Below are 19802 nucleotides of genomic sequence, written 5' to 3'. Positions count from 1 at the left end.
GTCAAGTTCAGTTTTCCTTTGGAATAATGTCTCTTCATAAAGGTGAACAAAGCTGAAAATTTTCCTTTCCTTGGAGGCTGAAGAATTTCCAAAGGACTGTGGGTAACAGCTTTCTTAAAATTGCCTAACTCAATAAGATTCCATGATTTAATTCCTGGATCAAAGATGGCTACCATTCAAAAATACCTCTGAAATAACTTTCTTTATTTCTGAGGTATTTAATTCTAATTCAAAGAAGTAAAACTTCATTATTAACTGAACCAGCTTTTTCTTATTGATCAAACTGATACTTCTGAGTTATAATAATTGATTCTTGTCACTCACATTTTATAATCCATCTTTAATTCATGAAGATCATTCTTGATTTTCCTTTAGATTCTTGTTGAAAAACTTGTTTAGTAGCTGCTAAAATCACCACCAGAAATATTACTCTTGCTTCCTTGCCCTGTTCTTGTAAGTAAAACTAAGTTTTTTTCTGTCTCTTCCTTCTGAGGCAATGAATCCACTTTGGGTATCCAGACAACAACCTGCTTTCCTGGGGACTCAATGTCAATTTGTGCTCTTAGCTGCTACTTAGTTTTTACTGGGTTTTTTTAGACTCAACTCCCCTATTACTTTCACTGAGACGTAGTTATTTCTGACGGTTTCTTCTACTGGAGATTCCTGTTCAATGATTTTATTTTCTTCTCAGCTGTTTTTCTTCACTGAAGCTGTTGAGCAGCATCTTGTGCCTTTTTCAGTTGCTGCCATTTTCTTAGAGCTGTAGCAATGATGTTTTGAAAATCTGGTTTCTGAATTCCTCTATTCTCCAGATCATCTATAGAACATAGAACATAGAACATTATAGTGCAGTACAGGCCCTTCGGCCCTCGATGTTGCGCCAGCCTGTCATACTAATCTGAAGCCCATCTAACCTACACTATTCCATGTACGTCCATATGCTTGCCCAATAACGACTTAAATGTATTTAAAGTTGGCGAATCTACTACTGATGCAGGCAAAGCATTCCATACCCTTACTACTCTCTGAGTAAAGAAACTACCTCTGACATCTGTCCTATATCTATCACCCCTCAATTTAAAGCTATGCCCCCTCGTGTTCGCCGACACCATACTTGGAAAAAGGCTCTCCCTGCTCACCCTATCTAACCCTCTGATTATTTTATATGTCTCTATTAAGTCACCTCTCAACCTTCTTCTCTCCAATGAAAACAGCCTCAAGTCCCTCAGTCTTTCCACGTAAGACCTTCCCTCCATACCAGGCAACATCCTAGTAAATCTCCTCTGCACCCTTTCCAAAGCTTCCACATCCTTCTTATAATGTGGTGACCAGAACTGTACACAATACTCCAAGTGCGGTCGCACCAGAGTCTTGTACAGCTGCAGCATAACCTCATGGTTCCGGAACTCGATTCCTCTATTAATCTCTACACTATCAAGAATCTTACCATTAGCCCATTACTTTGCATTCCAGTTCTCCGACCAAAGTGAATCACCTCACACTTGTCCGCATTAAACTCCGTTTGCCACCTCTCAGCCCAGCTCTGCAGCTTATCTTTGTCTCTCTGTAACCTACAACATCCTTCAGTCACTATCCACAACTCCACCGACCTTAGTGTCATCTGCAAATTTACTAACCCACCCTTCTACAACCTCATCCAGATCGTTTATGAAAATGACGAACAGCAGTGGACCCAACACTGACCCTTGTGGTACACCACTGGTAACTGGACTCCAGGATGAACGTTTCCCATCAACCACCACCCTCTGTCTTCTTTCAGCAAGCCAGTTACTGATCCAAACTGCTATATCTCCCACAATCCCATTCCTCTGTATTTTGTACAATAGCCTACTGTGGGGAACCTTATCGAATGCCCTGCTGAAATCCATATACACCATTTCAACCGGTTTACTCTCATCTACCTGTTTGGTCACCTCAGGTTTGTTTATTGATTTTCAGTATGCCTACGATGTTCAAGGCAACAAATCACAAGCAGCTGCCATCTTTTATAGGTTGTGCACTCCACCTTGGATCCCACCCATTACTGTACATCTTATGCCACACTATGAGTACAGATCCTTCATAGATGGGTCTAGGAGAGGGCAAAGTCAAAAACTGTCTTCAGCTTAAACTTAAAAGTAACATTATTTATTATACTTCCATGGCAATTACTATCACACATAGTAAACCTATACTAGTCACTGACTTATATTAGATAATAATTAATTTCCCTTCTTCAAGTGTTCAAGTCTTGATTCTTCATTCAGAGTCTCACATTGCAGTATCTCTTCTAGTCTGATTCTTTCATAGTGTTCGAACTCCACCCACACTGTGGTATTTAGGCCCACTAATGTGTAACTCCGTGACATCATTACTAGATTGCTCCAGGGTCCTTATTCCTTACAAATAGTAATATCTTACTTTAAATAGTTAAGGGCATTGGTAAATGATCATCCCACACCATGCACTTTTAACAGTCTGTCACACAAAGGAATGAACAATTTTCTCATTCTATGGCTATTTTCTCAGGTGTCTATGAGCTATAATAACAACAGGTAACTGTCCTAACCAGTACCCATACAGATACCTAATGGCTGAAGTGAAAGCAAAGCTCAGAAAATCTGATGAACTTGACTCTTGCTGAAAACAGACACATTCTATCAAAGCTTTTCATCTCAGGCATTTTCAACAGGGATATTCAAAAAAAATATCAATTCAAGGGGAAAGCACTATTTATGCTACACAAAAGGAGAGAGCTGGTTGGTTGAAAAGTGGATTCTGATTGGTAGAAGTGTTGCCAAGATGTTGATTGACAATTTTAAACCAGGCAGGATTCCTCTGATTGGTCTACTATTGTTCCAGAAACAAACCAGGAATTGGCTGTCATCTATTTTGTTGAGTTGAAACACGTGCAGTGCTTATACATTTTTTTTCAGTCTGTGTATTAATGTACACGGTTTCCATTCGATGCAGTTTTACAATGTGACTCTGACTACAGTCCTAAAATGGGCATCAGCATAATTCTTTGCATAGTGGGATTATTGCAGAGACTGATTGACATGAAATAAACCCATACTGTCGTAAATGGACTTGTGTTGGCCTAGCCCACTGTTTCAGCCTGGGGAGAGCTCATGGAGAATTGAACCAGAAACATATCAATGGATATCAAGACTGCAGTCAAAGTGTTGGAGCTGGTTACACACCAAGTCACAGTTCTTCAGTGGTTTCAATGGTAAGTGCTACAACCTCATTCATATCTCATGGAAGTAAATGTACATTTTTATAGTGCCTTTTTCACCTCACCACAGAAGTCAATTTTTTACATAGCAAGCTTCCAACAACAGCATTATGATAATGAGCATACATTGTTTTTCCTTCTGCTATACAGGGGCATTGTGTAATATGACTGGATTAGTAATCCAGAATTCCAGGCCAATATACCAGAAATTTGGGTTCACGTCCATTAAGACCAATAGTGAAAGTTGAATTCAATAAAAATCTGGGATAAAAAGCCAGGTTAATGGCAACCATATAAAACCCATCCAGTTCACTGATGTCCTTTAGGGAAAGAAATAAGCCATCAGACCAAACTTGGCTAAGCCTTCATGTGACCCCAGACCCACAGCAAAGTGGTTGACTCTTAATTACCCTCTGGGCAATTAGAGATGGGCAATAAAGGCTGGCCCAGTCAACATCATGCACATCCGCAAATTAATTTTTAAAAAATGACAGAGAGATAAATATTATTTGGGAAAGCAATTTTTGAAGAGCGAGTATACAGGCCCTTGGTTTGAGATTTCATCTGAAAGCCAGCATCTCTGTCAGTACTACACAGGAGCACCAGCCTTGATAGTGTGCATGGAGTAGGATTCAAACCTACAACCTTCTACAGTGCAGAGGAACCTCGATTATCTGAACTAGGTGGGCTAGTACTGTTTCATTTGGATAATTGATTATTTGGATAATTGCTTTTACCTTAAACAAGGGAGGCCCTTAAACAAGGTCCCGCGCAGCTTCTACGATTGCAAGAGCACGTTGTCAGTTTCTGGGAACTCAGTGTCATAATAGCACTGCCTCGTGCATGCGTTTACTTCCTTGGCTGTTTTATTTCACGGAATGGCCCGGTAAAATGACAGGAATACCCTGTACAATAAAACACTTACTTTTGCAAAGGGATGTGTAACTAACCCTAACCTAAAAAATATCCAGTCGCTGATGCTTGAGCTGCTTGTGTTTGTTTGTTTTTGCCAGCTGTTCTTCAGTACAGGTAAATCGCATGCACTCTTTGATGTAACGTTTTTGTGGGTCGTTGAGATTTTCTTCGGATAATTGATTTTCAGATAATTGAGATTCCTCTGTATATGAGAGGTGAAAGCTTTGCCAACTGAGTTAACACCGATGATTTGTGCCAGTGTTGGTTGGACTGGGGTGTTCAAAGTTAAAATTCACACAACACCAGGTTTTAGTCCAACAGGTTTTATTAGAAGCACTAGCTTTCGGAGTGTCGCTCCTTCATCAGGTGGTTGTGATGAAGGAGCGTCGCTCCAAAAGCTAGTGTGCTTCCAATTAAACCTGTTGGACTATAACCTGGTGTTGTGTGAATTTTAACTGAGTCAACACTGGTCTTAGATAATACTTGCAGCAAACTACCAGTAGATGGTGTCTTTCTCCTCTGGTGATGAAGCGTGTTCCAGTTTTAAACACATCTCCTCTCACCTCCTAATTCTTCTTGAATCCTCTCCTTCCCTCTCATCTCCTCCTCCATATAAATTCCATCAGAAAAATGTAAGATTCCAAGGTGTACTGTCTGAATTTCTGGGAAATTCAGAATGTGGATGTTTTAAGGCTACAAAAGACAGCAAACAGGGTATGGCACCCAAAAGGCAGCAGGCAACAGTGTGCCTTATTCATTTAATACTGCACTGTCAGCTGGATGTACTCAAGTCTTTGGAGTAGACCTTTAAACTAAAACTCTCCCAGCCACGGCTGACTCTGATCCATGGAAACAGTTACAATGTGCTGATGGGCTCCTGAAGCCAGCGTCATTATCAGGAGTGCCAATACTCTTCCAAGTAGAAGTGAATTTCAGTGTTACAGGCCAAGGTAACTTCTGGCCTGGTTCTTTCAAGGCAGAGTGATCAGCCAGTGGTGCAGCATGTGTTTCTGGATTTCTGGGTTACATGATAAAATCTGATCTGGGTCCAAAGTCACAGCTAGTTCAGTTTCAATAAGATACAGAAATGTCGAGAGGCTGAACACTTTTCTGCTTGGGTCTCCTTCTTTCAGAGTTTATCTCCCTCCCCTGACTGTGAAGTCATCTCAAATCCCCATCCAACGTGTTTGGTCAGGTGTTGAAGACCATTTCTTCTTCACTTCCACTGCCCTGTTCACTGGCTGGTTGCTACTACCTGCCAGGGTCATGGAAGGAGGCTGAGGGCTGAGGGCTGGGGCTGGTGAGAATGAGGCCTGGAATTTAAAAAGACCCATTGCTAAGATCTGGAGTGATTGCACCTGCAGGGCTCCTGTCTTAAGTTGAATTGACCCTTTGGTGTGGTAAACAGATTTAGGTGAGAAATTGTGACTAAACCACCAGCAGAACTTACACACACTGTAATTATCTGTTGATTTCAGAATATCAGGCTTGCTCAATGATGAAAGGAAGCCTTTTCAGATATCACATCCACAGAGAAGCAGATATGGATCAGTACTAGACAGGTGTGGTTCAATAGTACACGTCCACACCAAACCTCAAAGCTCAGGAAGTATCAGATGTAAAAATAGCTAACCATATTCTCATAAAGTGACAATTGAAGAAAGAGATACAAATGGGGAACAAATAAGACCCATAACCAGACTACAACTGAATTAGTTCAAAAATGTAGTCTGAAAACCTTGCAGAAGGCTGGGCAGGCCAAATTATTGAGTATCTTTAAGACAGAGATAGTTGGGTTTTTGTCGAGTAAGAGGATCAAAGGTTACAGGGAGAAGGCAGGAGAATGGGATTGAGAAACATATTGGCCACGAGCGAATGGCAGAGTTGTCTCAATGGGCCAAATGACCTTATTCTGCTGCTATTTCTTATGGCCTTATCTGCCAAAGGATGATGTATTTTGCATCATTACACGCTTTGCATGGATTCCAACTTCAACAGGTTTGTTTATGAAAACTGTGTTCTAAAATTGGTAAAGGCGTGACATGGAATTTTTTGGGTTCATATGGAACTTCTAAAAGTTTGGGCAGGAGGCCTGTTTTGCAAGTTATGAATATTTATTAACATCCCAGTCCATGTTCACGGGCACAATTATTTTAGCCAAAAATGGGAAAAATGTGAAAAACAAACCCAACTTCATTCGCAAGTTGTGTACCTGGGATAGACTTCTTCCTCCAAGCTCCAGCGAGATCAAACTTCTTTGGGTACTTGGCTGTTTCAAAACTGAGCTATTTTGGTTCTGGTGTTGGTTAGTTCAGTTAGCTAGATAGCTGGTGAGTTCAATTCCTACACTGGCTGACATTACCATGAAGGAGTCTCCTTCTCAACTTCTATCCTCACCTCTAGTGCGATGCCCCTCAAGTTAAAGCACCAAAAGTCATCACTGTCAAGTGAGAGAGAAATCAATGGTCTGGTAAGACTATGACTTTCACCTTTGCACAAACACAGTATGAGGGGTGAAGATCCTCCTTGTCAACCAGCTCATGAAAAATCTCAATGATTTGCAATCTGTCTTCATGTTGTTAAATATTAGTACTGTCAGGGCCAAAATCAGACTGCAGCCACACTGGCTGTCTCCAGCAAACCTAACCAGGGCAGACAACAGTGCTTTAACATAAGGGGCTAAGGGATTGGTGTGGGAAAGAGCGATTCCATTTTATGGGGCATTGGCATCAGTTTTGGAACCGGGGGGATCTGTACTGTTGGGATGGTCTTCACCTGAACCGATCAGGTACCAATGTTCTAGCGAAGAGGATAAATAGGGTGGTCAGTAGGACTTTAAACTTCTAAGTTGGGGGGAAGGGAAAGTGAAAGCGACAGGGAGCATGGCATTAAATGGAAAGATAAGCAGCAGGATAGCAGGTGTCCAGGCGGATTTAAACTTGACGCAGACTGGGAATGCAGAAAAAAGCAAGGATAACTTAGGACATCATATGACTTCCAATATCTCTAATGATAAGAAAGTTAGCATTAAGGCACTTTACCTGACTGCTCGTAGCATTCATAACAAAGCAGATGAACTAATGGCGCAGATCATAGTGAATGATTATGATGTGGTAGGCATCACAGAGACTTGGTTACAGGGGGGTCAGGACTGGCAGTTAAACCTCCAAGGATTTTCAACTTATCGAAAAGACAGGGAGGTCGGCAGAGGTGGTGAGGTTGCCTTGTTAGTTAAGAACAAAATTAAATCTATGGCACTGAATGACATAGCGTCAGTTGATGTGGAGTCTGTGTGGGTGGAATTGAGGAACCACAAAGGCAAAAAAACCATAATTGGAGTTGTGTACAGACCTCCTAACAGTGGTCAGGACCAGGGACGCAACATGTACCGGGAAATAGAGAAGGCATGTCAGAAAGGCAAGGTTACATTGATCATGGGAGACTTCAATATGCAGGTGGACTGGGTAAATAATGTTGCCAGTGGATCCAAAGAAAGGGAATTCATGGAATGCTTACAGGATGGCTTTTTTGGAACAGCTTGTCATGGAGCCCACAAGGGAGCAGGCTATTCTGGACCTAGTGCTTTGCAATGAACCAGACTTTATAAAAGATCTTAAAGTAAGGGAACCCTTAGGAAGCAGCGATCATAATATGGTAGAGTTCAGTCTGGAATTTGAAAGAGAGAAGGCAAAATCGGATGTAATGGTGTTACAGTTGAATAAAGGTAATTATGAGGGCATGAGAGAGGAACTGACTAAAATAGATTGGAAGCAGAGGCTAGCGGGGAAGACAGTAGAGCAAAGATGGCAGGAGTTTGTGGGTATAATTGAGGACACTGTAGAGAGGTTCATCCCCAAGAAAAGAAAGATTATCCGGGGAGGGATTAGACAGCCATGGCTGACAAAGGAAGTCAGGAAATGTATTAAAGAAAAAGAGAGATCCTATAAAGTGGCCAAGAGCAGTGGGAAATCAGAAGATTGGGAAGGCTACAAAAACAAACAGAGGATAACAAAGAGAGAAATAAGGAAGGAGAGGATCAAATATGAAGGTAGGCTAGCCAGTAATATTAGAAATGATAGTAAAAGTTTCTTTCAATATATAAGAAACGACAGGCAAAAGTAGACATTGGGCCACTTCAAACTGATGCTGGAAACCTAGTGATGGGAGATAAGGAAATAGCAGGAGAACTTAATAAGTACTTTGCGTCAGTTTTCACAGTGGAAGACATGAGTAATATCCCAAAAATTAAAGGGTGTCACGGGGCTGAGTTGAGTATGGTTGCCATTACAAAAGAGATAGTGCTAGAAAAGCTAAAAAGTCTTAAAATTGATAAATCTCCTGGCCCCAATGGGATACATCGTAGAGTTCTGAGAGAGGTGGCTGAGGAAATAGCGGAGGCATTGGTTGAGATCTTTCAAGAGTCACTGGAGTCAGGGAAAGTCCCAGATGATTGGAAGATCGCTGTTGTAACCCCCTTGTTCAAGAAAGGATCAAGACAAAAGATGGAAAATTATAGGCCAATTAGCCTAACCTCGGTTGTTGGTAAAATTGTTAAGGATGAGGTTTCTAAATTCTTGAAAGAGCAGGGTCGGATTAGAACAAGTCAACATGGATTTAGTAAGGGGAGGTCATGCCTGACAAACCTGTTGGTATTCTTTGAAGAGGTGACAAGTAGGTTAGACCAGGGAAACCCAGTGGATGTGGTCTATCTAGACTTCCAAAAGGCCTTTGATAAGGTGCCACACGGGAGGCTGCTGAGCAAGGTGAGGGCCCATGGTGTTCAAGGTGAGTTACTGGTATGGATTGATGATTGGCTGTCTCACAGAAGGCAGAGAGTTGGGATAAAAGGTTCTTTTTCGGAATGGCAGCCGGTGACGAGCGGTGTCCCACAGGGTTCAGTGTTGGGGCCACAGCTGTTCGCATTATATATTAATGATCTGGATGAAGGGACTCGGGGCATTCTAGCAAAGTTTGCAGATGATACGAAGTTAGGTGGACAGGCAGGTAGTACTGAGGAAGTGGGGAGGCTACAGAAGGATCCAGACGGTTTGGGAGAGTGGTCCAGGAAATGGCTGATGGAATTCAACGTGAACAAATGCGAGGTCTTGCACTTTGGCAAAAAGAATAAAAGCATAGTCTACTTTCTAAATGGTGAGAAAATTCGTAAAGCCAAAGTACAAAGGGATCTGGGAGTGCTAATCGAGGATTCTCTAAAGGTCAACATGCAGGTTGAGTCCGTGATTAAGAAAGCGAATGCGATGTTGTCACTTATCTCAAGAGGTTTGGAATATAAAAGCACCGTTGTGCTACTGAGACTTTATAAAGCTCTGGTTAGGCCCCATTTGGAGTACGGTGTCCAGTTTTGGTCCCCACACCTCAGGAAGGACATACTGGCACTGGAACGTGTCCAGCGGAGATTCACACGGATGATCCCTGGAATAGTTGGTCTAACATATGAGGAACGGCTGAGGATCCTGGGATTGTATTCATTGGAGTTTAGAAGATTAAGGGGAGACTTAATAGAGATGTACAAGACAATACATGGCTTGGAAAGGTAGGACACTAGGAAATTGTTTCCTTTAGGCGAGGAGACTAGGACCTGTGGACACAGCCCCAAAATTAGAGGGGGTCAATTCAGAACAGAAATGTGGAGACATTTCTTCAGCCAGAGAGTGGTGGGCCTGTGGAATTCATTGCCCCAGAGTGCAGTGGAGGCCGGAACGCTAAATGTCTTCAAGGCAGAGATTGATAGATTCTTGTTGTCTCGAGGAATTGAGGGCTACGGGGAGAATACGGGTAAGTGGAGTTGAAATACCCATCAGCCATGATTGAATGGCAGAGTGGACTCGATGGGCCGAATAGCCTTACTTCCACTCCTATGTCTTATGGTCTTATGGTCTTATAAAAGGGAACTACAGAAAGAGTGAACAAAGTAGTGGGCTGGTTGGAAAGTGAAGGAATGCAAATAAAGGGTGTGTCTGTGAGGGGCATTTGATGGTGGGAGCAACTGGGATGCAGAGAAGAGAGAAACAGTCATAGGGACAAGAAAGGGTTGCATTTGAATATTAATGGTGAGAAAGACCATGGGATCATCAGGTAAGGTGTAGAAGGAGAAACGGCAATGGAACTGAATAAAGGGAGTTATAATGTTGTGCAAGTGAATCTCAGTGGGAATGGGATCAGACTGAAGAGCACAATATCCAAGGAGATAATGGAAGGACTGATAGACACAGGGGAAGTCTATAGATTTATTTTGTCCTTCAGCAATATTTTTGCATAAGGTCCTAACAGGACTTTTGAACTTTGTATGAACATCAATTGAACTAGTCTTTACTGAGTGCAATATGTTTTGCCGTAGAACCTTCTGTAATATTAACTATTCTGTATAATGGCAATAATGCTCTTTGAAAACACAACCGTATTAAGGACCAGGTTATCTAAAATACAACAAACTGACTCATGGCATTAGCGGAACAATCAGTTCAGTGGGACAGGAAGAGACTGAAATGTTTGATTCATCGGTGCAACATGGTTTGTGAATCTTAAGAAAAGTTGGGGTTATGACAGGAAGATGAAGACTATGGAGGGAAGACCTCCAAGGGAGATGATATCAGTTCTGGAAACAAAGGTTTAACATTCAGTCATGGGTCACTGCAGGTAGGAGGAGGTATCTGAGCATTGGCATTTGGTCTCTGAAAGGTAGAACTCTGTTCATTGAACGATAGTAATTAATATTGTCTACAAGGAAATTATTTCATTCTATCTAGCTTTTTCTCCTGCTTTTTATCCATGTCTGTGATCTCATTCAACACCTTAAGAGTTTCCTGGCCTTACCACTCTTCTTTTCATTATTAATGTTCAACCTCTCAACACCTCCAACAATCAGGGGGCACCCTGAGGACTCGCCTCCTCTTCTTTGAATGGAGGCCCAGACAGATCCCAGCGATCACTTCCTTCCTCTGCCAGGCTCAACCTGTCCTCACATTGAGAAATGTCTTTTCCGATTCCACTCACTTGCTTATGGAAAAGACTTAAGGGAACCTATGTGGATTCGAGCTAATCTTATCTTTTTGTGCAATGGATGGAACATCCATTATACCAGTTCTCGAATTAGAAGTAAAATTGGAATTAGGTTTATTCTCACCTTAACTCAAGTACAGGGATACAGGAGCACAGTGAAAAGTGTACAAAGAATCCGTTCCTGGCGCCATCTTAGGTACAATGGTACATGGGTACAAAATCTTGGGTACAAAGTAGAAAAAAAGAAATTGGATGGCACGGTGGCTCAGTGGTTAGCACTGCTGCCTCACAGCACCAGGGTCCCAGGTTTGATTCCAACCTCGGGCAACTGTCTGTGTGGGTTTCCTCCGGGTGCTCCGGTTTCCTCCCACAATCCAAAGATGTGCAGATCAGGTGAATTGACCATGCTAAATTGCCCGTAGTGTTAGGTGCATTAGTCAGAGGGAAACGGGACTGGGTGGGTTACTCTTTGGAGGGTCGGTGTGGACTGGTTGAGTTGAAGGGCCTGTTTCCACACTGTAGCGAATCTAAGCTAATCATTACAGTCCTGCTTAAGTGCTTAGCCAAGCTGGCCTTGCAATCTCCACAAGGGTTTGATCTCTGTGCTGGGCTCCTCTACTGCACTGCACTCAATCTCCTCTCTACTTGGCATCGCCAGAGATGCTGGGAGACCTCAGGCTGCCTGTTCTCACCACCCTCTTGAGCTGCCTGTACTTGCCACTCCCTTGAGCAGCCTGTACACACTGCCCCCCACCTTGAGCTGCCTGTACTTGCCGCCCCTCAAGCTGCCTGCATTCACCGTCCCATTGAGCTGCCTGTACTTGCTGCTCTCTTAAACTGCCTGTTCTCACCGCCCCCCAAGCTGTCTGTGCTTTCTGACCCTCGAACTACCTGTTCTTACCGACCCCATGAGCTTCCTATACTCACTGCCCCCTTGAGCTGTCTGTACTTGCTGCCCCCTCAAGCTGCCTGTTCTCACCATCCCCTTGAGCTGCCGGTACTTGCTGCTCCCTTGAGCTGCCTGTACTCACCATCCCTGGAGCTGCCTGTACTTGCTGCTCCCTTGATCTGCCTGTACTCACCGCCCCCTTGAGCTGCCGGTACTTGCTGCTCCCTTGATCTGCCTGTACTCACCGCCCCCTTGAGCTGCCAGTACTTGCTGCTCCCTTGAGCTGCCTGTACTCACCGCACCTTGAGCTGCCTGCGCTTACTGCCCTTCGAACTGCCTGTACTTGCTTCCCTTGAGCTGTCCATTCTCACTGTCCCCTGGAGCTGCCTGTACTTGCCACTCCTCGAGAGGCCTGCACTTGCTGCTCCCTCAACACCACCCCACTCAAACTGCCTGTACTCACTGCCCCCATGAACTGCCTGTACTCACCACCCAACAGGCTGCCTTTACTTGCTGCGCCCTTGAACTGCTGTAATCACCGCCACTCAAGCTGCCCGTAGTTGCCGCCCCCATGTACTGCCTGTTCTCACTGCCCCCTTGAGCTGCCTGTACTTGCCGCTCACTTGAGCTTCCTGTACTCACTGGCCTCTTGAGCTGCCTGTTCTCACCGCCCCTCGAGTTGCCTGTACTTGCTGCTCCCTTGAGCTGCCTGTACTCACCGTCCCCTTGAGCTGCCTGTACTTGCTGCTCCCTTGAGTTGCCTGTACTCACCACCCCCTCAGGCTGTCTGTACTTGCTGCTCCCTTGAGTTGCCAGTACTCACCATCCCCTTGAGCTGCCTGTACTTGCTACTCCCTTGAGCTGCCTGTTCTCACCATCCCCTCGAGCTGCCTATACTTGCTGCTCCTTCAAGCTGCCTGTAATCACCGCCTCCTCGAGCTGCCTGTACTTGCAGCTCCCTTGAGCTGCCTGTACTCACTGTCCCCTTGAGCTGCCTGTACTCACTGTCCCCTTGAGCTGCCTGTACTTACCACTCCCTTGAGCTGCCTGTACTCACGGTCCCCTTGAGCTACCTGTACTTGCTGCTCCCTCAAGCTGCCTGTACTCATTGTCCCCTTCAGCTGCCTGTACTTACCGCTCCCTTGAACTGCTTATACTCACTGTCCTCCTTGAGTTGCCTATGTTTACTGCCCCTCGAACTGCCTGTTTTCACTACACCCTTTGAGCTGCCTATACTTGCTGCTCCCTCGAGCTGCCTGTTCTCAATGCCCCCTCAAGCTGCCTGTACTTGCTGCCCCTCGAGCTGCCTGTTCTCACCTCCCCCTTGAGCTGCCTGTACTTGCCGCTCCTCGAGCTGCCTTAACTCACCGCCCCCTCGAGCTGCCTATACGTGCTGCTCCCTTGAGCTGCCTGTACTGACTGTCCCCTTGAGCTGCCTGTACTTGCTGCTCCCTCGAGCTGCCTGTTCTCACCTCTCCCTTGAGCTTCCTATACTTGCTGCTCCCTCGAGCTGCCTTAACTCACCGTCCCCTTGAGCTGCCTGTACATGGTGTTCACTCGAGCTGCCTGTTCTCACCGCCCCCTCGAGCTGCCTATATGTGCTGCTCCCTTGAGCTGCCTGTACTGACCATCCCCTTGAGCTGCCTGTGCTTTCTGACCCTCGAAGTGCCTGTTCTCACTGACCCCTCAAGCTGCCTGTATTTGCTGCTCCTCGAGCTGCCTGTACTTGCCCTCCCTTGAGCTTCCTGTACTTGCTGCCCCTCAAACTGCCTGTTCTCACCATTCCCATGAGCTGCCTGTAATTGCTGCACCCTCCAGCTGCCTGTACTCACCACCCCTCAAGCTGTCTGTACTGACAGCCCCTTCAAGCTGCCTGTACTCACTGCCCCTCGAGCTGCCTGTTCTCACTGACCCCTCAACACCATCCCACTCAAACTGCCTGTACTCACTGCCCCCATGAGCTGCCTGTACTTGCCACCCCTTTGAACTGCCTGTACTCACTGCCCCCCCTAGAGCTGCCTGTTCTCCACACTACCTCAAGCTGCCTATTCTCAATATCATCTCAATCTGTCTTTTGTTGACACCACCTCAGGCTGCCTATTCTCACTACCCGCTCGACCTGCCTGTTCTCCACACTACCTCAGGCTGCCTATTCTCAATATAGCCTCAGGCTGCCTGTTCTCCACACTACCTCAGGCTGCCTATTCTCAATATAGCCTCAGGCTCCCTGTTCTCACCACCACCTCAATCTGTCTGTTCTTGACACCACCTCAGGCTGCCTGTTCTAGCCGTTGCCTCAAGCTGCCTGTTCTCGACACTACCGCAGATGCTGGGTGGACCTCTCTCACCACTACGCTAGCTCAATCTCCTCCACACTGTATAACTCACTGCCCGCAGAAGGTAAGTAGACTAAAGTAAGAAAACAGCAGTGAAAGAAGAAAAGTAAAATAAGATGAGCTCTGGGCAGAAGCCCACACACTGCGCTGCTACTCTACTGCCAGCTTGGATTCATTCTTCTCAAGTGCTCCACTTCTATGTCTGCTTTTCTGAAGTGTAGGCTTTGACCAAGATCTCACAATGAAGACAACCGAACCAAATCAGCCTTTTTACTTCTGTATTTGCAACACAGTAAAACAAAACACCTCCAGTAGATCCCCAATAGTTACTCCAATGATTCTTTGCAAGACTTTTGAACAACCAATCCCAGACTTTGTGAATAATTAATGTCCAGGCATAAATTTTATATCTTAAAAAAAGTCTTAGCGATTTATTAAATACATAATAACTTTAGCCAAGAAAAATTAAACAAGGTAAACTGATAAATGTCTATGCTTTAAACCCAAATCAAATGATTTCAGCCCCTATTCACACAAAAGACAGACAGAAAAAGAAAAAGCTAAGGGATAAGTAAAAGAAAATAACAAAGCTGGCCAGATTACTCAAATATTTTTTACAACACATTGTTTCACAGGCATAGATGTGGACACCTCAGTTGCTTTTCTGGAACAGCAGATTACGGTTCCTTTTCAGTTCACTCAGGTACAGGTACAGGTACTAAGAGTTCTAACTCAGCTTTCTACTCCTTGGGTTTCCAGCAATCAGTATGGAAGGTTAGGCGGGGTACTTTAAACCTTAATGCAACCAAGCTTATCTCCCCAGAAAACACAGTTCCAAATAACAAATTCAATTCTGGCTACGCCCTGATAGACTGAACATTACCATCCAACAACGGCCATTTGCTTGAATATAGAGTATCTTCCAGACCTGCCAGAACCAATTCCTACCTTCTGACCTTGTTAGTAGTCAATTTTTGCTATCTGGTTTTATTTCCAGGGCTACTGAGTCTGTGGGAACCCTTTTGATAAAGACTCAGCCTATAATTAGTCTCCAGGCCTCGCCTCACAAACAAACAAAGCTTGTTTTTGTCCTTTCTATTTCTTTTACCACAAATTGTCCCAAAGAACACGTGTCACCTTCAGCCCACAAGTCCCAGTTCACTGTTCCCAACCAAAATTAATAAAAGAATAAAATAAGGAAAAATCAGCAGGGGTTCTAACACTTGTAAGAATTCTATTCAATTCTTCCAATTTCTGAACCTGGTTCCAACTGTCTTGATGTTGCTACTTTCCATAGCAATCCTGGTGTGTCAGTCTTTCCCTGTTGAGGCTTCCTCTCCTCTGTGGTTGAAATGCCTGTCTGTTCCATTTCCTGTACTTTTGCTATTACTCCTTCTCTTCCATTCCAAAACTACAAAAGGGTTCCCTTGGTCTTCACCTTCCATGTCACCACACATCCACAATTCAATGGATCACACTAAGGAATTCCTATCACCTCCAGTCTTCAGTGCATCAACCTTTATTCATGACACACTTCCATGTGCCTCAAGACCTAATGTTGGCTGTGAAAACCTGTACTTACTATTGAGCATCGATCCTTCCTCTTGTCATCTTCTCAGCACTGTATTCAATCGTATGTCATGCTCAGCTTGAGTGGACACATGTATCAACATGTGGTAGAAAGCTCTGTCTAAGCCCTCTAAATAAATTGATATTGTTCTTTGAGCAATCTCTTGGGCTCTTATTCCAAATGGTAACATTTTAAAAACAGAATCGTCCAAATTGTGCTATGAACACGTGAGTAACAATGACACCTTTCCTCATGTTATTTGCCAGATTCTGCTGTTCAGGTCTAATTTAGAAAATATTAAACAGTTACTCAGCTTTGCTAAATTTCCATTGATTGATACCATTGGATGGCCTTCTCTGTCCACAGCTTTACTGAGTCACGTGAGATCAACGTATACTTCTGGAATCATTCAGCTTCAGTGGCAGGTACCATCGCTCAGCATCAATGTATTGGCTCTTTTATAAGATGACGTATCTAGGTATGTTTTCCAAATTGCCGGACTGATGCTAGTACTGTGGCTGTACTGGATCAGCTTACCTGGAGGCACAGCTAGGTGTGGAGCAGGTGTCTTCAGTTCTATTCAGTACTAGAATGTTGTCAGGACCCATAGCTTTCACAGTATCTCAGTATCACACAGAATGAATTAAATTGGCTGAAGACTGGCACTCAATGTACCTTCAGAAGCTGAGCTGCATGGAAAATCCACCCACATTGATCCTGTATGGACACACTGACATCTGGTTCTGTACACCACTGCTGGGCATGGACGTAGCGGGTCCTGTGCTAAAAATGAGAGGGAACAAAGCTGCCACTAGTGATTTGAGGAACTCTGCATGATGTCAAAATGAATCTTCCACTCAGCATTTCTGATCGAAGATGAATGCAATTGCTGCAGTCTTGTCTTCCACACCAATAAGTTGGATTCTCCCATTCTTGAGTGTGTGTGTTATTGAATTGTCCACTACTATCCACAGTTGGATGTAGTAGGACTACAGAGCTTAAACCTAATCCAATGGATGTTGGATCATTTAGCCAATTCTACAGCATGCAACCTTTGCCGTGTGGCATATACCAAGCGACACTGAGGCAAGGCACCCTTCTCCTTCCTCTGGCCTGCTTCACCTTGTCCCTAAAAGGCAATAAACAATTCTCAACCAGACTTCAACACATTGTTGATATTTCCTATTTATAGAGATGCAACCTTTCAAAGGAAAAGCTGTCTGGAGCATGTGACCATGCAAATATCAGAGGTGAGTCAACAAATATTGCAAACTCTGGGCCTTGCACACAAAAGCTAGGATGAATGAATTGCACCCCCATGGTGTAGAATCAGGGTCTGGATGATTAGCTTGCAATTGAAGTGACAGATCTGATAATGGGAGAAGCCAGTAGATTACTAGTGGCATAGTTTAGTCATTAGTGTTAATATTTTACTTACGAGTTAAAATTACATATAAAGTTATTTTACAAAAAGCATAAGTTCCAGTCTTTTATGGAATGGCATCTGATCAGACTGGCACTTCTTAGAGTCTAGAAGATCTGTTTAATTTAGTTAATGCAATTTCCTGTTTAATTCCTGTATGTAAACAAGTCCCACAGATTACTGAAATGTGTCGCACTTGGTAATGTCACATGGAAAGAGGCTTTTTCCAACATTAACAAACAAATATAATTTCCACAATGCACTGGTGCCTCTTGGGTTAGGAATTGGGAAATCCCATTCTCAGAATCCAGTTAGCAGATGGAGCGGCAATCAAACTGTCACAGGTGCCGCTGATATCAATGCTGAGAAAACAGGAAACAATTTACCATCAGCTTTGAATTACTGGAAGTAGATCTGGTGAGAAGTAGGGCACAGGCAAGGACATGGACAGAATTGAAAATAAGGAAGAGAATTTTAAAATCAAGGTATTACCTACCAGATACTATCACAGTCAGCATGCGGAGGGAACGAACGAATAGGCCAACAACACTCAGTAAAATAGAGGATGTGTGAGACAGAGTTTTGCATATGAGATCAAATCATTGGAGGGTGTAAGTGCGAGGCTAGCTAAGAAATCCTGGAAATGGTTGAGATCTGTAACAAAGGTCACAGAAACATAGAAAATAGAGGCAGGAGTAGGCCATTCTGCTCTTCAAGCCTGCTCCGCCATTCAATATGATCATGTCTGATCATCCAACACAGTACCCAGTTCTCACTTTCTCCCCAAACTCCTTCATCCCTTTAACTCTAAAAACTACATCTAACTCCTTCATGAAAACATTTAATGTTCCACCCTTACCCAATGTCTATGGCAGAGAATTCCACGTGTTCACCACTCTGAAGAAATCTCTCTTCATCTCAGTCCTAAATGACCTTTCAGCAGATAATCTGAGGCATAGTGGAGACAGGTGACATTGTTGAGATGGAAATAGGCTATCTTGGCCACGGAGGGGTCATGGCAATGGCAGCTAGACTGTTTCATGGTGAAAGTAATTTGGTAACACATATAAAATTCAGGATTAGTTTGAGGTCTTGGTGCTCATGCTTATTATCAATGGTCCATTACTACCTATACCGTAGTGTTGTACACAATGAATGGGAAAATAAGATGGTACTGCAGAATGATAGGTACTCTGCAAGAATAAGCCATTTCAAGAGAAGAGGATGGGAGAAATCTAGACAAAAGCAAAGTTGGTGAATGGCACCTGGGTAGTGAATGAATAGATTCCTTATATAACTTCTCGTATTATAATACTGCAATTTGAAGGCTGCAGCATAAACTGCATGGGTGTAGTTTCATGATTACCCTAATTGATGAGGTAACTGTTTATAAAACATTTACCCAGAAAGGATGGAATGGTGTAAAACCTGCACAGATCACAGATGTGTAAATCATGTGCCACATGTACAGTGTTATTCCAGAACTAGACAGCTCGGACAAAGTGAAACATTTGCAAGATAATTCCAAAACTGAATGTCAAATGTCTGACATTTGTATTGAATACTACTCCTCGTTATGAGAACTGTTGGACTACCATAAGTACTTAACTCACATTTAAATTGAGTTTTGAGAAGATTTGTAGCTCAGATTGAGGTTCTGGATGTAAGTTTGCTCGCTAAGCTGGAAGGTTCATTTTCAGACATTTCGTCATCATACTGGGTAACATCATAAGTGAGCCTCTGGTGAAGCACTGGTGTTTGTGACCCACTTTCTATTTATGTGTTTAGGTTTACTGGGTTTAAAACTAGTAATCCTCTGGTAGCCAGGAGCACAATAAAAAAATCTACAGAGTAATTCAAAGCCAACAGTAGATTGCCTCCTGTTTCCTAGAAATCAAATGACTGGCAATAACTCTTTGCTTTGCTCTTGACCCTACTGAGGCGGTAATGAACAGTGATTGGCTTAGAGTGGTTCTATCAGAACAAAGCCTGGTAAGATCCAGCCGGTTAGGAGGGGAGCCTGCTAAGAACAATCTGAGTTGCTGAGAAAAGCATACTGTGAGTAAGCTGTTCATCCGATCATTCTCATTCCTCACAACCATCTTGTTAAAGTTCAAGATGAAACCTATTTGTTCTTTTGAGGGAATGAAGGAACAGCCCGAGATTGTATCTTCTGAGTAATGTGGTCTGCAAGACTTCAAAGACAACTCTGCATTGTTCAGCAACTTGACCACACACGCCGGAATAGCAAAGGAACAGACTCCGGAACATCCAAAGTAGTAAACAATTATCAAAGTTTTTTTTTCAGAAAGCCAATCTCTTTTACTGCAGATTTTGTGCATTTTGGCTATTCTTTAGTAAAAGAGAAAAGAAGACCAATTTTAAAAGGAATGAGATTTATATTGAGATAT

This window comes from Chiloscyllium punctatum, chromosome 7 (assembly GCF_047496795.1).
Source record: "Chiloscyllium punctatum isolate Juve2018m chromosome 7, sChiPun1.3, whole genome shotgun sequence".
NCBI classification, from domain to species: domain Eukaryota; kingdom Metazoa; phylum Chordata; class Chondrichthyes; order Orectolobiformes; family Hemiscylliidae; genus Chiloscyllium; species Chiloscyllium punctatum.
The sequence above is the reverse complement of the archived record's forward strand: the minus strand, read 5'-3'. Positions refer to the sequence as shown.